Here is a 6,472-nt window from a genome sequence, read left to right on the forward strand (position 1 = left end):
CACCCCTCTAGGTGGTCACAAAGCACTGAGTGGATCTCCTGTGCTATGCCACTGCTTCCCACTATCTATCTTATATCTGGTAGTGTATATATGTCGATGCTACTCTCACTTCAGTCCAGCTCCTACCTCCCCCACCCTGTGTCCTCAAGTCCATTCTCTATGTCTATGTCTTTATTCCTGCCCTGCCACTAGGTTCATCAGTACCATTTTTTTTTTTTTAGATTACATACATATGCGTTAGCATACAGTATTTGTTTTTCTCTTTCTGACTTACTTCACATTTACAATAGCCAGGACATGGAAGCAACCTAAGTGTCCATCAACAGATGAATGGGTAAAGAAGATGTGGCACATATATACAATGGAATATTACTCAGCCATAAAAAATAAATGAAACTGAGTTATTTGTAGTGAGGTGGATGGACCTAGAGTCTGTCATACAGTGTGAATTACATCTTGATAAAGATGTTAAAAAATTTTAAGTGTATATACTTCTCAAAAAAACCCTACATATTGCCTCAGTAGAGTGAGGGTGGGGCCCAAGAATTTGCATTTCTAACACATTTCCAGGTGATGCTGATGCCGCTGGTTCCAGAGGCCGCAGTTTGAGAACCACAGATCTACAATATTCCTCTTAGTCTGACTGCCTGATAGAGTCCAGAAAGGCTCTGTTCATGTCCTCTGGATATCCGGAGATCAGCATTTCTTTTTCTACTTTCGTTTTTTTATACTGGGCTGGTCAAACTCAACATGAGGAAGTGTAGTATTAGGATACAGGCTGGTACCTTAACAGGCTCATTTATCTGTTGTAAAGCTGCACACAGCCAAGCAAGAAAAACCCTGAACATCTAGCAGTTGATGTGACTGGCTTGGACAGGAAAAATATCTAACAACAGTCCTTTCCAAATCTGACCATCTCTCATCATGACTGTTATTTGGAGTTCATTTAGTCTACAGTTGAAAGTGCCTGGTTATGTATCTTGTATCATAATCCTTAATACTATTATAATATGCACACCTGTTATCCCCCGACTTCACTTCTATAAACTTATTCTAAAGAAAATTACAATGTATGGGTGCAAAGATTTAATCATAAGGACGTTCATCATAAATGTGTTCAAAAACAAAAATTTAGAAACTACTTAAATGACCAATCATAATAAATTAAATTAAAAATGATGCATTTTTGTGTCATTTTAAAAATATTTTCAAATAAAATTTAAAACTGTTAGACTTACAGAGTCACTGTGAAGCTAGTACAGAGTTCCTGTATATCCCACACCCAGTTCCTATGATCATCTGACATTTTACGGTACATTTCTCACAATTAATAAAACAATACTGATAAATTATTATTAACTAAGGCCCATGCTTTATACATTTCCTTAGTTTTTACCTAATGTCCTATTAGAAGTAGAATCCCAGTTGGGACACCACATTACTTTTTATCATCATGTCTCCTTAAGCTGTTCTTGGCTGTGACCTTTTCTCAGACTTTCCTTGTTTTCGATGACCTTGAGAATTTTGAGAAGTACTAGTCAAGTATGTTGTAGAATGCTCACAATTTGGATTTGTCTGATGTTTTGCTCACTGTGCTGCTTGGTCTTATGTGTTTTTGGGAGCAAGAACACAGAGGTAATGTGTTGGTCTCATTACATCATTACAGGAGTACACACTATCACCCTGACTTAGCACTGTTGGTGTTGACCTTAATCACATCATTTTTATTTTTTTTTGCTCTCTTTTTATACTGTCCTCTTTGAAAGAAAATTACAATGTGTGACCCACACTTAAGGAGTAGGTAGTTATGTTCCACCTTTGAGGGCAGAATATCTATATAAATTATTAGGATTCTTCGGCACAGGAGATTTTTCTCTTCTCCCACATTTATTTATTTATCCAATTGATTTATTTTTATCAGCATAGATTTATGCATTTTATATATATATATATATATATATATATACACACACACACACATATATATGGTTATAATGGAATACCATATTTATTTTGTTCCTCAAACTCTCTCAGCTTTGGCCATTGGGAGCTCCTTCAGCTGGCTCCTGTACCCTTTGGCATATCCCCACATTGTGAGCTTCTTTTTATTTTCTTTCCTTTCCTTTTTCCTTTTCTCTTTCTTTCTTTTTCTCTTTCCTTCCTTTTCTCTTTCTTTCATTTTTCCTCCCTCCGTCCCTTCCTTCCTTGCTTCCTTCCTTCCTTCCTTCCTCCCTCCTTCCATCCCTTTCTCTCTTTCTTTCTCTCTCTTGCTCTTTAGTATTCTCTTACTTTCTGGCATGATAAGATGCTCCAGGCTCCTCTTATACATTTCCTGCTATGATCCTAGAATCAGCCATTTATCCAAGAATCCCTGGTTCGTTTATTGGAGAATGGTGTTAGAAACCAAGATCTGGGTGATAGGTGTGCTCATCACTACTAGGGTATGCTCCATGGAATTTTAGTACATCATTGAAAACTGTGTTGTAAAAAGATATTTAATGTCTACAAAATATTAAGAGAAAAAAGTAGCTTATAAAATAGTATGGGGAGAGCATCCAAGATGGAAGAGTAGAAAGACCCTGAGCTCACTTCCTCTCATGAGCACACAAAAATCGCAACTATCTGCAGAGCAACCATTGATGAAGAAGACTGGAACCTACCAGAAAAGATTTTCTGCAAATAAACATAAAGAAGGAACCACAACAAGATGGATAGGAGGGGCAGACTCACAATATAATCAAATCCCATACCCCCTGGGTGGGTGACCCACAAACTGGAGAATAATTATATTGCACAGGTTCTCCCACAGGCATGAGAGTTCTGAGCCCCACATCAGGCTCCCAGCCCAGGGATCTGGCACTGGGAAGACAAGCCCCCAGAGCATTTAGTTTTGAAGGCCAGTGGGGCTTTACTGCAGGAGCCCCACAGGACTGAGGGAATTAGAAACTTCACTCTAGTCCCGGGCCCCCTAGGATTCTGCAACCAGTCACCTCATGAACAGGCACTGCTAAACAGCAGCCAGCAGCATCAGTACAAGTCAGAGCCTGGCAACCAACCAGACTAGGGGCCAACCAACCCTATCAGACAATGCACGTAGTCAACATACCACAACAGAAGGACCCATGCAGCTCTCTTAAGGGGAACCCCTAGAGTATATAGCTTGGGTGATGAGAGGGGTGTGCACTGCTGGGATGCACAGGACACTTACTGCAGAGGGCCACTTCTCCAAGGTCAAGAAACGCAACTAACCTACCACATACATAAAAATACAAATAGCAACTTAGAAAAAATGAGGCAGCAGAGGAATGTGTTCCAGATGAAGGAAAAGGATAAAACCACAGAAAAAGAACTAAGTGAAGAGGAGATAGGCAATCTACTCAAGAAAGAGTTCAGAGTAATGATCAGAAAGAAGATCAGAGAACTCAGGAGGAGAATGGATACACAGACCAAGAAGTTAGAAGATTTTAACAAAGAGTTAGAAAATAAAAAGAACAACCAAACAGAGATGAAGAATACAATAACTGAAATGAAAAACACACTAGAAGGAATCAATAGTAGACAAATGATCCAGAAGAATGGAGCAGTGAGCTGGAAGGCAGAGTAGTGGAAATCACTACCACTGAACAGAAAAAAGAATGGAAAGAAATTAGGACATTTTAAGGGACCTCTGGAACAACATCAAGCACACTAATATTTACATTATAGGGGTTCCAGAAGGAGAAAAGAGAGAGAAAGGGCCCGAAAAATATATTTGGAGAGATAATAGCTAAAAACCTCCCTAACCTGGGAAAGGAAACACTCATCTAAGTCCAGGAAATGCAGAGAGTCCCATACAGGATTAACCCAAGGAGGAACACACCAAGACACACTGTAACTAAAATGACAAAAATTAAAGATAAAGAGAGAATATTAAAAGCAGCAAGGGAAGGGACTTCCCTGGTGGCACAGTGGATCAGACTCTGCGCTCCCAGTGCAGGAGGCCTGGGTTTGATCCCTGGTCAGGGAACTAGATCCCACATGCATGCCACAACTAAGAGTTCCCATGCCACAACTAAGGAGCTGGTGAGCTGCAACTAAGGAGCCCACCAGCTGCAACTAAGACCTGGTGAAACCAAATAAATAAATATTTTTTTAAAAAGCAGCAAGGGAAAGGCAACAAATAAAATGCAAGGGAACTCCCATAAGGCCATCAGCTGATTTTCCAGCAGAAACTGCATGCCAGAAGGGAGTGGCAAATATATTTAAAGTGATGAAAGGGAAAAACCTACAACCAAGAATACTCTACCCAGCAAGGCTCTCATTCAGATTTGATGGAGAAATCAAAAGGCAACAAATTTCTGTATATTAATCTTGTATCCTGCAGCTTTAATGATTTCATTGATTTGTTCTCATAGTTTTTTTTTTTTTTTTTTTTTTTCGGTACGCGGGCCTCTCACTGTTGTGGCCTCTCCAGTCACGGAGCACAGGCTCCGGACGTGCAGGCTCAGCAGGCATGGCTCACGGGACCAGCCACTCCGCGGCATGTGGGACCTTCCCGGACCGGGGCATGAACCCGCGTCCCCTGCATCAGCAGGCGGATTCTCAACCACTATGCCACCAGGGAAGCCCAGTTCTAATAGTTTTTAGTGGAGACTTTAGGGTTTTCTATATATAGTTATCATATCATCTGCAGATAGTGACAGTTTACTTCTTCCCTCCAATTTGGATGCATTTTATTTCTTTTTAAAAAATCTGATTGTTATGGCTAGGACTTCCAATGCTATGTTAAATAGGAGTGGTGAGAGGGGGCATCCTTGCTTTCCTCCTGATTTTAGAGGAAAAGCTTTCTGCTTTTCACCGTAGAGTATGGTATGAGCATAGATGTGTCATAAATGGCCTTTATTATATTGACATATGGTCCCTCTATACCAACTTTGATGAGTTTTTATCATGAATGGATGCTGAGTTTTGTCAAATGCTTTGTCTGCATCTATTGAGATAATCTATTAGATCTTTTAGAATGTGTTTGAACTTAAATGAATATCAGTTTAAAACAAGTAGGTATAGTTACAGGTCAACATAGATGAAGCCAATGGTAAAGATCTCAGACCTGCATCTATTGATCTTTATCCTATCTTTTGTCAATGTGGTGTATCACACTGATTGATTTGCACATATTGAAACATCTTTGCATCCCTGGAATAAATCTCATTTGATCATGGTGTATGATCCTTTTTATACACTGTTGAATTAAGTTTGCTAATATTTCACTGAAGATTTTTCCATGTATATTCATCAGAAATATTGACCTGTAATTTTCTCTTTTTTTGTAGTATTTTTGTCTGGTTTTTGTTTCAGCGTAATGGTAGCCTCATAGAATGAATTTGGGAGTGTTCCCTCATCCTCAACTTTTTGGAATAGTTTGAGAAGAATAGATATTAGGTCTTCTTTAAATGTTTGGTAGAATTTACCTGTGAAGCTGTCCAGTCCTGAACTTCTGTTTGTTGGGAGTTTTAAAAATTACTAATTTAATTTCACTGTTAGTGATTGGTCTGTCCCAATTGTCTATTTCTTTCTGACCCAGTCTTGGAAAATTGTATGTTTCTAGAAATTCATCTGTTTCTTCTAGGTTGTTCAGTTTGTTGGCATGTACTTTTTGTAGTATTCTCTTATGATTTTTTAAAATCTCTGTGATAACAGTTGTAATTTTTCTTTTATTTCTTATTTTGTTTATTTCAGTCCTCTACCTTTTTTTCCTTGATGCCTGGCTAAAGGCTTATCAATTGCTTATCTTTTCAAAAAAACATCTCTTGGTTTCATTGATCTTTTCTATTGTTTTTGGTTTTTTGTCTTTATTTTATTTATTTCCACTCTGATCATTTTTATTTCCTTCCTTTTGCTGACTTTGGGCTTTGTGTGTTCTTCTTTTACTTTAGGTATGTTAGGGTTGTTTATCTGAGATTTTTCTTGTTTCCTGAGGTACCTATATCATTATAAACTTCCCTGTTAGAACTGCTTTTGCTGGATCTCATAGATTTGAGAAATGTGTTTTTATTTTCATTTGTCCTGAGGATTTTTATGATTTCCTCTTTGATTTCTTCATTGACCCATTGGTTTTTTGTGTCATATTGTTTAGTGTCCATGTGTTTGTCTTTTTCCCATTTTTCTTCCTATAATTGATTTCTAGTTTCATACCATTGTGGCTGGGAAAAATGCTTGATATAATTTCTGTCCTCTTAAATTTGTTGAGACTTGTTTTGTGGCCTAGCAAGTGATGTATCCTGCACGTGCACTTGAAAAGAATGTGTATTCTGCTTGTTTGGGATGGGATGTCACATGTGTGTCTATTAAGTCCAACTGGTCTAATGTGTCATTTAAGACCACTGTTTCCGTACTGATTTTTTGTCTGGATGATCTGTCCATTGATGTAAGTGGGGTGTTAAAGTCCCATACTATTATTGTAGATTTCTCCCTTTATGTCTGTTAATATCTG

The sequence above is a fragment of the Delphinus delphis genome, chromosome 8 (assembly GCF_949987515.2).
Source record: "Delphinus delphis chromosome 8, mDelDel1.2, whole genome shotgun sequence".
Classification (NCBI taxonomy): domain Eukaryota; kingdom Metazoa; phylum Chordata; class Mammalia; order Artiodactyla; family Delphinidae; genus Delphinus; species Delphinus delphis.